Raw genomic sequence first — 17,195 nt, forward strand, 5'->3', positions numbered from 1 at the left:
TGTTGTTTTTTTGGTTGTTTTTTTTTGCTATTGTTGCTTATGCTTTTGGTGTCACATCCAAAAAATCATGCCAAAGCTCATGCCAAGGAAATTTCCCTATGTTTTTTTCTAAGAGTTTTAGTATTCCAGCTCTTACATTTAAGTCTTTAATTTATCTTGAGTTGAAGTTTGTGAGTGGTGTAAGATAGGGATTCAATTTCATTCTTTTGCATGTGACTATTCAATTTTACCAACATTCTTAATTGAAAAGTCAATTCTTTCCTATTGAGTATTCTTGACTACTTTGTCAAATGTTACTTACCCAGATATGCATGGATTTTTTCCTAGGCTATTGATTCTGTCCCATTGGTCTATTTTTATGCCAATTTCATACTGTTTTGACTACTACAGCTTTGTAATATAATTTGAAACCAAGAGGTGTGATGCTTCCAGCTTTGCTCTTCTTGCTCAAACTTGCCTTGGCTATTTGGGGTCTTTTGTGGTTCCATATGAATTTTAGAATTTATTTTCTATTTTGTAAAAAATGCCATTGGAATTTCCATAGGGATTGCATTAAATTTATAGATGGCTTTGGGTAGTATGGATATCTTAACAATATAATTTTTTCATTCTATGAGCACAGGGATTTATGTATGTATATATGTATGTATGCATGTATGTATGTATTCTGTAGTTTTTTCAACAAAGTCTCGCAGTTTTTTATCTACAAGGTTTTTACCTCCTTGGGTAAATTTATCCTTAAATATTATATTGATAAAAAGTGCTCTATGGCCATACCACCCTGAACACGCCCGATCTCGTCTGATCTGGGAAGATAAAAAGTGCTTATATATATGGAATAATTTTCTTTCTTTTTCAAATAGCTGTTAATGTACAGAAATACAATGGATTTTTTTGCCCCTCTCCTCCCCCACTCCCTCTCTCTCCTCCCCCCCACCCTGTAACCCCCACACTCCTGTCCATGTCTCTGAGTCTCATTTTTATGTCCTACCTATGTATGGAATCATATAGTTCTTAGTTTTTTCTGATTTACTTATTTAGCTCAGTATAATGTTATCAAGGCCCATCCATGTTGTTGTAAATGATCCGATGTCATCATTTCTTATGGCTGAGTAGTATTCCATAGTATATATATACCAAAGCTTTTTAATCCACTCGTCCACTGACGGATGCTTGGGCTGTTTCCAAATCTTCACTATTGTGAACAATGCTGCCAGAAATATGGGGGTGCATTTGTTCTTTTCAAACAGTGTTAAGGTGTTCTTGGGGTATATTCCTAAAAGTGGGAATAGCTGAATCAAAAGGCAGTTCGATTTTTAATTTCTTGAGGAATCTCCATACTGTTTTCCACAGTGGCTGCACCAGTCTGCATTCCCACCAGCAGTGCAGGAGGGTTCCCTCTTCTCCACATCCTCGCCAGTGCTTATTCTGTGTTGTTTTGTTGATGAGCGCCATTCTGACTGGTGTGAGGTGATATCTCATTGTGGTTTTAATTTGCATTTCTCTAATGATTAGTGATGTTGAGCATTTTTTCATATGCCTATTGGCCATCTGTATGTCCTCTTTGAAGAAGTGTCTATTCATTTCTTTTGTCCATTTTGGTTTGGATTTTTTGTGTTCCTGGTATTAAGTTTTACAAGTTCTTTATAAATTTTGGTTATTAATCCCTTATCAGATGCATTGTCAAATATATTCTACCATTGTGTAGTTTGTATTTTTATTCTCTTCTTATTGTCCTTAGCTGTGCAGAATCTTTTTAGTTTGATAAAGTCCCATTTGTTTATCCTGTCTTTTATTTCACTTGCCTGTGGAGACAAATCAGCAAATATATTGCTGTGAGAGATGTCAGAGAGCTTACTGCTTATGTTTCTTTCTAAGATGCTTATGGTTTTATGGCTAATATTTAAGTCTTTTATCCATTTTGAGTTTATTTTTGTGAATGGTGTAAGTTGGTGGTCTAGTTTCATTTTTTTGCAGGTAGCTGTCCAATTTTCCCAACACCATTTGTTGAAGAGGCTGTCTTTACTCCAATGTATGCTCTTACCTCCTTTGTCAAATATCAGTTGTCCATAAAAGTGTGGGTTTATTTCTGGGTTCTCAGTTCTGTTCCATTTATCTATATTCCTGTTCTTATGCCAGTACCAGGCTGTTTTGAGTACAATGGCCTTATAGTATAACTTGATATCTGGAAGTGTGATACCTCCCACTTTATTCTTCCTTTTCAAGATTGCTGAGGCTATTCATGTTCTCTTTTGGTTCCAAAGAAATTTTTGAAATATGTGTTCTATATCTTTGAAGTAAGTCATTGATATTTTAATCGGCATTGCATTGAATTTATAAATTGCTTTGGGTAATATAGACATTTTAATGATGTTTTTTCTTCCTAACCATGAGCACGGTATATGCTTCCACTTGTTTGTATCTTCCCTGATTTCTTTTATCAAAGTTTTATAATTTTCTGAGTACAAGTTTTTAATCTCCCTGGTTAAATTTATTCCTAGGTACTTAATTTTTTTGGTTGAAATGGTAAAGGGGATTGCTTCATTGATTTCTCTTTCTGACAGTTCATTGTTAGTGTATAAAAATGCCTCTGATTTCTGAGTATTAATTTTATATCCTGCCACCTTGCTGAATTCATTTATCAGGTCTAGTAGTTTTTTGAATGCAACTTTAGGGTTTTCTATATATAATATCATATCATCTGCAAATAATGATAGCTTTACTTCTTCTTTTCCAATTTGGATGCCTTTTATTTCTTTTTCTTGTCTGATTGCTATGGCTAGGACTTCCAGAACTATGTTGAATAAGAGTGGTGAAAGGGGGCACCCCTGCCTTGTTCCTGATCTTAAGGGGATTGCTTTTAATTTTTGCCCATTGAGTATGATGTTGGCTGTGGGTTTGTCATAGATGGCCTTTATCATGTTGAGGTATGTTCCCTGTATTACCACTTTGCTGAGAGTTTTGATCATGATGGGTGCTGGATTTTATCAAATACTTTTTCTGCATCTATTGAAATTATCATGTGGTTTTTCTCCTTCCTTTTTTTTATGTGACAAATCACATTGATTGATTTGCAAGTATTGTACCAGCCTTGGCTCCCAAGAATGAATCCCACTTGATCATGGTGTATGATTTTTTTCATATATTGCTGGATCCAGTTTGCTAATATTTTGTTGAGATTTTTAGCATCTAAATTCATTAGGGATATTGGCCTATAATTTTCTTTCTTTGTGTTGTCTTTGCCTGGTTTTGGAATCAGAATTATGCTCGCCTCATAAAAGGAGCTTGGAAGTCTTCTTTCCTCTTGAATTTTTTGAAATAGCTTGAGAAGGATAGGAGTTAGTTCTTCTTTGAATATTTGGTAGAATTCACTTGTGAAGCCATCAGGCCCATGACTTTCCTTTTTTGGGAGTTTTTTGATAACTGTTTCAATCTCATGTGTTGTAATTGGTCTGTTTAGGTTTTCTGATTCTTCCAGATTAATTTTTGGAAGATTATATGTTTCAAGGAATTTGTCCATTTCATCTAGGTTGTCTAGTTTTTTGGTGTACAGTTCTTCATAGTATTTTCTTACAATATTTTGTATTTCTGTTGTGTCAGTTGTTATTTCTCCACTCTTGTTTCTAATTTTATTTATTTGAGTCCTCTCTCTTTTTTTCTTGGTGAATCTGGTTAAAGGTTCATTGATCTTGTTTATCTTTTCAAAGAACCACCGCCTGGTTTCATTGATCCTCTGTATTGTTTCTTTAGCCTCTATGTCATTTATTTCTGCTCTGATCTTTATTATTTTCTTTCTTCTACTAGCTCTGGGCTTTATTTGCTGTTCTTTTTCTAGTTCTTTTAGTTGTAGGGTTAGGTTGTTTATTTGGGCTTTTTCTAGGTTCTTGAGGTATGCCTGTAATGCTGTGAACTTCCCTCTCAGGACTGCTTTTGCTGTATCCCATAAATTTTGAGTTGATGTATGCTCATTATCGTTCATTTCTAGGAATTTTTAAATTTTTTCTTTGATCTCATTGTTTACCCATTCTTTATTTCATAACATGCTATTTAGTTTACAAGTATTTGAGTATTTTTCAGTTTTTCTGTTGTGCTTGATTTCTAGTTTCATGCCATTGTGATCAGAGAAAGTGCTCGACATGATTTCAATCTTCTTAAATTTGTTGAGACTGCTTTTGTGCCCTATCATGTGGTCTATTCTAGAGAATGTACCATGAACACTTGAAAAGAATGTATATTCTGTTTTTTGGGGTGAAAGGTTCTGAAGATATCTATTAAATCAAGTTGATCTAGTATGTCCTTTAAGTCTGCTGTTTCTTTGTTAATTTTCTTTCTTGAGGATCTATCTAGTGATGTTAGTGGGTTATTGAAATCCCCTACTATTATAGTATTGCTGTTGATCTTGCCCTTTAAATCCATCAAAGTCTGCTTTATATATTTAGGTGCTCCTATATTAGGTGCGTAGATATTTATAATGGTTATGTCTTCCTGTTGGATTGCTCCCTTTATCATTATGTAGTGACTTTCTTTATCTCTAATGATAGTCTTTGTTTTAAAGTCCATTTTGTCTGATATAAGTATTGCTACCCCAGCTTTATTTTCATTTCCATTTGCGTGAAATATTTTTTTTCCATCCTTTTATCTTTAGTCTATGTGCATCTTTTGTTTTAAGGTGTGTCTCTTGTAGACAGCATATGTATGGGTCCTGTTTTCTTAACCATGCAGCTACCCTATGTCTTTTGATTGGATCAGTTAATCCATTTACATTTAAGGTTATTATTGATATGTAATTTTTTATTGCCATTTTATTCTTTAAAATTGTATTCCTCTTTTGCTATATTCTTTTTCTCCTTTGATCTGTTTACAACAGGCCCCTTAGCATTTCTTGCAGCTTTGGTTTGGTTGTAGTGAATTCCTTGAGTTTTTTTTTTTGTCTGTAAAGCTTTTTATTTCTCCTTCAATTTTAAATGATAGCCTTGCTGGATAAAGTAGTCTTGGTTGCAGGCTCTTCATTACTTTGAATATTTCTTGCCATTCCCTTCTGGCCTCAAGTGTTTCTGTTGAGAAGTCAGAAGTCATCCTTATGGGGGCTCCTTTGTAGGTGATAGTCTTTTTTTCTCTAGCAGCTTTTAATATTTTCTCTTTATCACTTAGCTTTGGTATTTTAATTATGATGTATCTTGGTGTTGATTTCTCTGGGTTTCTCTTTAATGGAGTTCTCTCTGCTTCTTGAACATGGGAGATGTTTTCCTGCCTTAACTGAGGGAAGTTTTCAGCTATGATATGCTTGAACAAAGTCTCTATCCTTGTTCTTTCTCTTCTTCTTCAGGAACCCCTATGATGCAGATGTTATTTCTCTTCATGTTGTCACAGAGCTCTCTTAGAGTTTCCTCAGACTTTTTGAGTCTCTTTTCTTTTTCTGCTCTGCTTCCATGCCTTTATTTATCTTGTCCTCTAACTCGCTGATTCAATTCTCTGCTTCATCCATCCTGATTTTAATTCCTTCTATTGTGTTCTTCATTTCTGATATTGTATTTGTCATTTCTGACTGATTCTTTTTTATTATTTCAATGTCCTTTTTTATATGTGCTATCTCTTTATTTAGGTGTTCGCAATGACCATCTATTGTTGTTCTAATATCTTTGAGCATCCTAACAATTGTTATTTTAAACTCTGCATCTGGTAATTTGGTTATATCTGATTCATTCAGGTCCTTTTCTGGGGATTTCTCTTGATTCATTTGTGTTGCATTTTTCTGCCTTCTCATTTTCTCTGTGTAAAGGAAGGTTTTAGTCACTGGAGTCCACTGGGTGTGGCCTCTGTTCCCTAGGTATGGTCTGTCTGCAGGCCTGCCACCCCCCCTGCTGTTGCTGCCTAGGGCATTTGGATATGGGCTTTTCCGGTGCCTGCCCACGGGGGCTGTTGCTGTGGTTTCTGCCTCTCTTTCATGGGAGTGGCTGTGATCACATGCTCGGGTGTACAAGTCTTGGTGGCCTTGGCCTTTGCTCCGCTACCATAGGTGGCGTTATGCTCAGCCCTGAGGGCAGTGGCAAGCACCTTTGCTCAGCTGCGGGTCTCCACCTGTTTCCGGGCTTTCGTCCCACCCTTGCAGGGGGAGCTCGCTTGTGGATGGCAGCAAGCCTTGGCTCCACAGGCCAGGCAGGACTCTACAATGGATTTTTGTATTTGGTTTATGTCCTACAACTTTACTAAACATTAATTCTAAGAGATTTTTGGTGAAGTCATTAGGGCTTTCTATATATAAGATCATGTCATTCTTCCATTTCTATTTCTATTATGTTTTTTCTGATCTAATTTCTCTATCTAGGACTATAGTACTATGTTGAATAGGAGTGGTAAAATGAGGCGTATTTGTCTTGTTACTGATCTTAGAGGAAAAAGTTTTCAATCTTTCAATATTGAGTGTGAAATCAGCTGCGGGCTTGCCATATACGGCCTTTATTATGTTACTTTTAAGTTCTTATGTTTTTTTGAAGTTACATATGTTCATCAAGAATATTTATCTATCTCTTTTTGCAATAATTCATATCTTATTTATGCTTGACATGTTCCTTGCCTTTCTTCTCTTCATGCTAAGTATTTTAAAATTTATTTTTATCTTTCTCATGGTACCTCATCCTTTTTGCCCCATATTTTATTTACATGTAAACAGTTTGTATATTCACTTTGTGGAAGGCAAATGTGTCAGGCAGTATTTCCTGCCTTTTGTCACTGAAGCTTTTCACAAAAGCTTCAGCATTATTTTTATTAGAGTGGCAGTTCTGAGAAAGCCAGTTAAACTTGCTCTTTTAATCAGCTTTGGGCAGAGAAAAATTAGCCTCATTGTTATGTCTTTCTTCATCTTCTCTACCTATTTTTAGATTACACAAATTGAAAAATGGACTCCTCAAAAAAACCGGAGTCAGAAAAAGGGTGTTAATCTTCTATTGTATGCCTCCACACCAGTCTTTATAGATCAGGATACTTTATTTTCTTGCCCTAACTATTGGATTTAACATTTAAAAAATATAGCATAGTAGTATCAGCCTGCAAGGTGATAGTCTCCTCAAGTATTCTTGAAAATCTATATCATGACTTTGCTTTATCACTAATTAGAGATTTAAAACTTCATGAATTTTTTAAAGTTTTAAATTAATAAAGTAACAAAGACTCAGAAAATGGGAAATGTATGACCAGTAGTCACTGCTGTCATGGCCATGCACATGCAGGTTCTCACTGAATTCGGAGAGATGGTAAAGAAACAGTGGAGCCAAAAAATGGTGGGCCATTCTTTCATTCAAGTCTTGCACCATCTGATGAGCAACACACAGGGAAAACACTTCTTTTTCACTCACAGCTACCAAAACCACTGACACATTCTCCAGTTCCATAACCAGGAGAATCTTCACTGGTTTCTCCTAGAATCAGAGGCCCTATCAGTCTCAGCAGAGCTCACAAAAGCCCCTCACCTCTGGTTCCCCATCTGTACACCTTCTACCTTCTCTGCTGTTGGGCAAATGAGTTTGTAAAATCTGTATTTTCTGGTTTTGCTCACTTTTATTGTTAAAAGTAGTGCTGTCCACGTGAATGGCTGTCAACTAGGTGATACAGCTGATTGCCTCCTGCTTAGGAAGGGGCTTGGTTATGCTAATGTGTGGGCTTTTGCACTGAAAAGTTTTAAAAGGAGGAGCTAGGAGGCCAGTTTGGCAGGGAGGAAACCACGATGTTGCAGGGAAGAGAGGCCACGTGGTGGCTGGAGAGAAAGCAGCAAGATGGAGGCGTGCTGAAGGGGAACAGAGGTGAGGAGCTTTGTGAGCTCCACTGAACTGGTGGTAAGAACCTTTGATTCTAGGAAAATTTGGATATGTCAGTAGCTTTGTGAGCACTGAGGGAGTAGGTTTTGGAGCTGTATGGCCATGGGCCACCATTACAGCCACCTGGCCCGTGCAGGTTCACATTTGATTCAGACAGACAGTAATGAAACAATGGAGCCAAGAACTGGTGGGCCATTACCTTTAATCCTAGCTTGTACCTAGAGGGTGAGAAAATACACACAGTGGAAAAATACTTCCTTTTCCATTCAGGGCTCCCAAAGCCACTGACTCATCTGAGTATTCCTAGAATCAAAGGCCCCACCAGCCTTATTCACCTCTGTTCCCCATCTCCTTCTCTCTGGACATACTCTGCATAAACTGGCTTCTCCTTCAGCACTCTGTCATCTTGGCTGCCTCTCCTCTGCAATGCTAATGGCAGGATCTGAGCGAGCAAAATCCCCTGGTTGGCTTCATTTTATAGTGTAGAAAATAACAGTCTTTAAGCCAATATACAAATAAGGAAGTCTCTGATGCAAAGCCACTTATCTGAGGCATAAATGGGATTCCTCATAAGAGTGCACCACCCCACATCATGCAACAGTCAAGGGTGTGGGGAAAAACTTAGTTTTGAGAAGATCTTAGTATTAGAAGGATGTTGAAAAGATCTTAGTATTAAAAGGGTGGGAAAGGCTTAGTCTTAAAACTAAGCCTTAGGCTATAAGGACCTTGCCAGCTGATAGCCTGTCTCCCACACCCAATGCAAACTACAGTGGTACCTTGAGATATGAACAGACAAACATATATACAATTTTTTTTTAAGATACAAGCTGCGACTCAGTCTGTATTTTTGTTCGAGATCTGAGCAAAATTCTGAGATATGAGTCATGATTCGGGAAGCTGCCACTAGTTGGCATGTTGGCGCACGGGTCCAGTATTGGCAGTTTGATATACAAGTTGACTGATTTATGAGCTCGGTTACAGAACGAATTAAATTCGTATCTCAAGGTACCACTGTATAAGTGAGCAAACATATATATCATATTTACAAAGTTATTTGACTAACAAGAGCCCAGTGTGTTTGTGTGTACTTGCCTGCAGGGTGAGAGGCTAGAAATAAAAGATATGGCCCACCAGTTCTTGGCTCCGCAGTTTCATTACAATCTATCTGAATTCAGTGCGAACCTGCATGTGCCAAGTGACTGTGATGGCCGCAACTTCTGGCTTTACATCTGCCAAAATGGCTTCTCCTTCAGCCCTTTGCATTCTCTCTGCTCTCACTCTGCAAACATGGCTTCTTTCTCTGCTTCTTCTTCTTCTCGGCTCTTTTCAAAACTTTCTGTGGCAAAAACCTCTCCTCCAGCAAACATTAGCAAAACAATGGCCCTTCCCAAGTAGGAAGGTAATTTGCAATTTCACAGACCACTATACCTGGCGCTGCCCAGCCCCCAATGCAAATTATAAGCCAGTGAACATAAAAATCACATTTTATGAACTTATTTGACCAACAGGAAATAAGGCCTGTAGCAGTGTGCTGTTCTATAGAGCCTTACAGCTTTAATTATTTGTGACAAAGATGATTTTAAGTTGAAGAAGGTCTGCTTTCTCTGCTTTAATTTATTGTCTTCTCTACTGTTAATCATTTCCTTGTCTCTTTCAATTAAAGAGTCATCCATCTTCTTCTACATTAGTTCATATGACCAGGGCTTCAGCTATCAGTGTACTTTTCAAGTTCAGTTAAGTATTAAGAGTCTTACAAAGCTCTTACAGGTTTATAAGGAGTGAATGTTCCTTCTTAAAATCACAATGGCTGTTCTTAACATCATTGATGACTAATTTTCTAGTCGCTCAGGCTTGAAGAAATAAAGGGAAAGTTTTAAAGCTTAACCACTGGGAGTGTACCTTTTGTGCTTCCAAAAGAGTCACATCATACATCCTTGATTATTCCTACTTTCAAGAGCATCCTAGTTTCACTTGACCAGAGGCACTTGACCCTCAGATACCTTTAAAATCTCTTTATTGGAAAAGCTATCATTCAGTCACTGTCAGAAGGAACTGCCAGATGAAATCTATTCCTTTATGTTTTGTTTTTTTTTCAGCAGTAGGAAGAGATCTGGGCCTAACCGTGACAACAATAAAATTTAAAAAAATGACCTGCACTTCCAACTCCCACGTGAAAAACACAAGGAACTCTGAAGCTCTAAGAAGGAGGATTTCTCGGGCCTGAAGCCAGGCCCTGTATTTGGGAGTACATTCAGACTCAGAATTGCACAACCAGCTCACATAATCAAAAAGATGTGGTGACAAACTAAAAAATTTTCTCTTCCTGTAATTTGCATTGTTTATTCGTAGTCTCTAGCTTTTTCACAGAGAGTATTCGACACCTCATACTGTGTTGTGACACCAAGTCTTACATTCATCTTTGGAATGGAAAACCTTACCACTCTGTGCATTATCTATATATTTGTGAGTGAATTCCTTGAATGGAAAGATTGCATTCTTGAATTAGCAACTTTTGATAGAAAGGAGAGATGCATGAAGAGAAATATATTTGCTCTCCTTATGTTATTAAACATTACTTTACAGAATTAGATATTTGCATATTCAGGACTCAAGAGGTTGTTCCTGCTTTTTTGGAACCTCTCCAAGAAAGTAGTTCATCAATATGTATGACAGTCACAGCATAACTGTAAGTGACAAAGGCAAGTTAAAATGGAGGAGATTTAGTTGAAAGGCACGAGTTTCTAAGAAAGTATTATATAAGTAAGGTGACCAATCATCCTCCTTTAGGGAGGACAGTCCTTCTTTCGTAAATTCCATCCTCCTGTGAAAAGTGTCCTCTTACATGTCCTCCTTTTTGATATCGGAAGACTAATTTGTAAATGTCCATATTCGATCCATATAGAGCAGGGGTCTCAAACTCAACTCAGCATGTGGGCCGCAGAGCAAGATCACAGCCGTTCGGCGGGCCGCACTAGGTCTACAAAAGGCAACTGTTACACAACACTTTTCTCACTGCAGTTGAAAACAAAAAAAAATCAGTACAACAAGCACAATCGTACATGCAGTTTACTCAGTGTCACAAAACGACCAGAAATTGTAGTTCGCATCACAACTGCTGTTAACTAAGCTAATATCTAGCTAGGATGCTAGAGAAATGAAAAATACAAGTAGGCCCCTAGGCTTACTTAATTTTATCTAAAATATTTTGAACTTCGTGGATTAGTCTGCGGGCCGCACAAAATTGTTCGGCGGGCCGCGAGTTTGAGACCCCTGATACAGAGTCAATCCATTGCGTGTGATGTGATATACTTGTATCTAAATGAGTACTTTTTTCTTATAATTATTATTAAAAATTAATAGGCATGTAAGCATAATTACAATATAAAATATCACAAATATTTTTATTATGCATTTATCATATTATAGTGTATTATTGTTGCAATGAATAAAATGTTTCTTTTATTTACGATATTGTTTCCTTCAATTTATTTTTTTCCTCCTTTTCATTGTAAAAAAGTTGATCATCTTAGTATAAGAGACTGGAGAGCAGAATTTGGCAAACAATAGCTCATGGGCTAAATCCAGCCCATCACCTGTTTATGTATCACTTGCAAGCTAAAAATGTTTTTTATTGTACATCTTAAAATGATTACATTTAAAATGGTTATACAAGTGCCTACATGATAGCCTCTATTTTGCCTCAGGGCCCACAAAGTCTGAAATATTTACTATCTGGCTCTTTCTGAAGAAAGTTTGCTGCTGAGACCTGTTGTAGAGCAATGGCCTGGAAATATCAATAGAGAATAAGGTGAGTGCAGAATTCTATCCCTCCCCCAACTGTGGTAAGGGGAATAACAACCCCAAAGGTGTCTGGCCCTGCCCAAATCCTTGGAACCTGTGAATATATTGCCTTACATAGCAAAAGGGACTTTACAGATGTGTTTAAGTTAAGGCTGAGATGTGATATTATTTCAAATTATATGGGTGAACCCAATGGAATCACAAGGATCCTTTATAAGAGGGAAGCAGAGAGGTCAGAATCAGACAGGATATGTGAAGATAGAAGCAGAGCTTTCAGTGATGGAACCATGAGGCAAGGTACTTGCGTAGCTTCTAGAAGCTGGAAAAAGCAAGGAAACAGTGCCCTCTGGAATCTCCAGAGGGAAGCAGCCCCCCCCCAACACCTTAATTTTAGCCATATAAGAATTATTTTTGACTTCTGAACTCCAGAACTATAAGATAATAAACCTTTGTTGTTCTAAGCCACAAAAATGTGTGCTACTTGGTTACAGCAGCCATAGGAAATTTATATGTTCAGTAGTAGCCTTGTGCTCCTTAGGCTGTAGAAAAATCATATGCTTTACCACAGACTCTCACAAAACATAGTGAGTTTCTATAGGCAAGCTGAGTAAGAGGGAGAAGTAAAATTGAGAGAAAGAGTTTAGAGTATAAGACATGTAGCTAATTGCAGATTGATGGACTAGAGAGAATTAAGAAAAGGCACCCAAAGAAGAGCTCAATTGTAATCCATTAGAGAAGGAAGAGCTGCCCAAGGGAATGTGGTTGAAAGTCAAGGGGAGGTAGATGATTGAAGGATCATGAAGATGAGACATAGTTGCATTAACTAGACTCAGATTTTGAAGGGACTTCACTCAGGTATCTATCTGAGCTCTAATGGTATCTCCACTGGAAGAAGAAGAGAAAAGAAGAAAGCCCTTAAAATTATCAGGGTGTATTTTTGTCAGCCACATAAACCCTGTGAGTTCTCTTCCAATCAGAATTTATTTCCACCTACTTCTTGAGTTCAGATGAATTCTCCTCCCTCCAACTAAGCATCCATCTGTTCATTGTCTTTCTGTAATTTTCACACAGTGGTATCCTTAGCAACCAATCATTTGTTGCATATACAGCACTTACAGTTCAAAATTATGTTCTTATTCTAAAAGCTAATCACTAAATATAACAATATCTAATATATATAATATATATATAATTTATTATTTTTTTTTAGGTGAGAGAAAGGGAGATAGTGAGACAGACTTCTATATATGTCCTGACCAGGATCCACCTGGCAACCCTGTCTGGAGCCAATGCTCTAGTATGCAGCTATTTTTAGCACCTGAGGCTGATACACTTGGATCAACTGAGCTATCCTCAGCAGAAGAGAGAGAGAGAAAGTGTGGACAAGGCTCACTGGGGGTGAGGACGATGGAAATGGAGAGACCCGACTCTGGGGACCAGGTTCAGTGATGCAGATCCGCTTTATTCAGGAAGTAAGCTAGCTTATATACATGGGTTCAGCCAATAGAATGTTATAGTAGGGAAGATGGCCAATAAAGGTCAGGAGGCTGCCTGGCTGGCGCTGAGCCATTTCTGTATAGTGGGTGAGCTCCCTTCCTGGGTGTGCCCAGGAGGCTTCCAGGAGCTGGAGTATTCTCACAGCATTGCGTCAGTCACAGCTGCTAGGTAAATGCTCTACGCTCTACCTACAAGAAAGGGGAGAGGAAAGGGTGGAGAAGCAGATGATTGCTTCTCCTATGTGCCCTGACTGGGAATCAAATCCAGGATGTCCATATGCTAGGCCTATGCTTTACCTACTGAGCCACCGGCCAGGGCTGAACAATATCTTTTAAGACAACGTTTCTCAAATTATGTCTTGCAGATCACCAATTATCATTTCTTGGAACCAGGAGTTCATAGAACACAGTTTAAGAAGCACTTCCTTAAATCATTAAGACTGAATGCAAAACAAATATTGAACCTGAAATTTAAAGAGAGTTCCTGCTTCTGTTCCAGACCTTAGAAGAGATACCAGTACATGGAATTCCTGAAGCTTTTCTAGAAATTTTCATCTATACTGAAACAGAGCCTATAATTCAAATTATTTATGAACAATATGAATATGAAGGCTTGAATATGAAAACTATTTTTGGAGGTTCTCTCCAGATATCTGAGTAGTTTTTATACTTTCTGAACCAACTTGCATATGGGTGCAATAACCCGCAATGTCCCTTTTCTCAAGATGCCTGCAGCCCATGATCACCAGTTTCTTCTAGGTGATGAAGACCATAAGCAAGACTTCTCTAGGGACCAAGGAGGCAGCAGGTGCTGCTAAAGGCCTCCTTGACATGTAACATACCCAACACTGCTCATTTGCTTAACTTTGAAAGCGTGAAGGTTTGTAAGAATGCTGGTGTTTTTTTGGTTGGATATGAAACAAAGCCCCAAGAATCATCCTTGACATATTGGAAGTAGAGAGGCAGGCAATTTGTCTACTGAGTTTACTGCTTTATGCATTCAGTGCGTAAGGGATACTGAGCAGGTAATTTCTTTTTTTTATTTCTTTTCTTTTTTTTTTTGGTAATTTCTTGTTTAAATGATTCTAAGTTTTATGAGGTCAGTAAATTATCAAAGTCCTTTGTAGGTAAATATGTGTTCTCAGATATGAGAGAAACTGGATTAGAAAAGTTAGAGTTTTGTGAAAAGGGGTTTGGGTAGAAGGTTTTTGCAATAGTTTTGTTATAGAATCAAGAAGATCTGACAACTGGTTAAATGTTGATGGGAGAGGAAGAAGTGAAGAGGGATGGAGGTATTGAAGTCTAAATTAGATGATAAAATTTAGTTCACATAATGTTTTTACATACACTATGCTTTTTAACAGAAAGAAGTGAATCAGTGGAGAAAATTTATTTTTGGAGGGGAGATGGACTGTAATTAGTATCTGTTGCTTTTGTCTATTCAATGTACTTTCTTCTTTTTCTCAATTTTTCTGTAAAGAACTAAAGTTTATGTGATTGAAGCTAATCCATAGCTTCCAAGGATTAATAATTAGCACATTTTCATCCTTGTAGAGGTGGTGTTAACGATGGTCACTGAGATTACGAAGATTCCTGGTATTTCTCAAATTATGTATGACAACCTGAAAGCTCCCAAGGGAACTACTGAGTGGGCATAATAAATTTTTTTTTAAATTAAATATAATAATAATAAGTAACATATTTCCACATCTTAGTTATGTGATTAGTTACAGGATAGTCAGTGTCCCAAGTTATCCCAGCTGTAGGATTTTTGATGGAGCTGTTGGGAAAGAGAAGTTTTTTGATTCTCTAGGTTTACTAAGGCAGTGAAAGCAAGCCTAGTGCTCAAGACAGCTATAATATGAACAGATAATAATAGGGAGACCCTGAGTTAGAAAGAAGGAAGTTAACACATACACACACAGAGAAATAAGAGAGGGGTGTGAGGGAAACCAGAGAAGAAGGGCAGATGAGAGGAGAGGAAGAGAGGCAAGAGATTCAATTTCAGATAGTTTCTGGATTGAACTCAGGACTCCTATGGTTACAGAGAGAATATTCCTTATCCCCCAGTTAAGCTACTTTAAGTTGGAGTTTTCATTTGCAATACAAAAGATCTGGTAAATACAATGATGATGTGTTTGACTTCAAATATACAGAATTCATTTCCAGAATAATATCTTGTGGTCTCTAACTCAGAAAAGAAGCTATAACCAGGGATAAATATTTGAGACTCATTTGCATGAAAATGATACTAAATCTCTGGTAGTGACTGAGGTCCCAAAGAAGAATAATGTAGAGAAAGATGGAAGAAAACAAAGATCAGGATAATGCTTACTCACAGGAACTGACACAGAGGCAATTAGAGAGAGAGAGAGAGAGAGGAAAAAAGGTCCTTAGGGTTAAATAAAGGTCAAATAAAACGAAGATTGCCAGTGGGTTGGCAACTGGAAGTGATTGACTATCATTGAAGAGGTGATATTTAGGGTCATGATCTTAAAAATGATTATGAGAGGATTTGGATCTCTCCTTCTATAGCACTTTACTTTATTCTCCATTGGCATTTGTTTATGACTTGAGTAAGACATTACTATCTTATCCATCGTTAACACTATGTGTCTGGCACCCAGTAGGTGCTCATTAAATGAATTCATAAAATGCAGATGTATGCACAGGATGTTTTACTTAATAAAATGCTTTCTGTTAGGAAAAACATGCTATTTACAATGTGCTTCAGTTTGAAATCTGAGACTATGCCTCTGGCATAACAACAACCATGATTTACATAATGACATAGGTAGTTGGGAGTTATCAGCCTAGTTCACTGCAGAGCTTGGTGAATGTGAACAGGTCAAACAACACGAAGACTTGAGTTATAAACTCAAACATACAAAATAAACATTGCAAAGGGATGGAACCATTTTGTACTTATGACAAGAGAAGGGAAGAATACAATTGATCCTGCACCATTAATTAGGAGGAGTAAAAGCTGGTTCCTAGATCATTCTCTGTTTTACATTTTCCTCTTGCTTTAGAAAGAAGGCATTTTGGAACATGATGGAAAATAAGCTTAATTATATATATTTGACACCAGCCAAATGGGAGTGATGGCATGGATTTCTGGGAGGAGTATGACTCCATGGAAAACAATTGGTGGCTCTGATTGATTCTTGATGTCTGCCATGGGCAGATAAGGGGGAAGGATCTCTAACTTTATTCAGATCTTTGCTCAAATGGTGCCTACTTAGAGGGGTCTTCCTTGGTTATTCCATCTAAGATTATCTTCTTATTTTTCTTTATAACACTCAATATGATCCAATATTACAACATGGACACATATTTTATTGTCTGTTTTCTCATCACTGGAGTATAAGATCCACACAGAGTTCACTGCTATATTCTTAGTCCCTTAAACATAGCCTCCTCAACAAACATTTGAATGAAAAACTGGTTTTCATGCTCTGTATTAGTCAAACTGGGCTAAGATAAAATTTATCTTTGAGAGCAGAGAACTCACAGGACAGTGCAGTATACAGACAATTGCACTCCTTTCAAAAAATTTTTTGCTGTGTTTTAGTGAAAGGAAAGGAAAGTAGAATACCTATAAAGCATGTGTACAAGTACCACTGTTCATTGAAAATTAAGTTTTAGGATAAGATAAACAAGCATAACTTTCTTTCCTTCCCCTTTTCAGAAGCAGTATTTGGAACACAGGCAGGACCACCCATAGAGCCCGAGGCTTGGGTTGTATGTGTGTGTGTGTGTGTGTGTGTGTGTGTGTGTGTGTGTGTGTTCTATGCTGGCTCTTTTACCTTAATGGAAGAGCTCCTTAAAAAAAAGAAAAAAAACAAACCACCAGACTCTTGAGAAAGAGTTAGAGCAATGAATCATACCATTGTAGTGACACTAATTTAAGACTCAAAAGGTTTGGGAGGCACAGCTGTCAAACAGCAGGATGAATGATGCTGGGTTTGAAAGCCTTAGTTATGAATGAGTGAGCACACATCTACAAGCAGCAGGACAGAAATACACAAAGGGAGACCGTGGTGAAGTTATTACATTGCTTGGGGTTAGGAGCCAGGGTGTAAGT

This window comes from Saccopteryx leptura, chromosome 3, assembly GCF_036850995.1.
Source record: "Saccopteryx leptura isolate mSacLep1 chromosome 3, mSacLep1_pri_phased_curated, whole genome shotgun sequence".
Taxonomy (NCBI): Eukaryota; Metazoa; Chordata; class Mammalia; order Chiroptera; family Emballonuridae; genus Saccopteryx; species Saccopteryx leptura.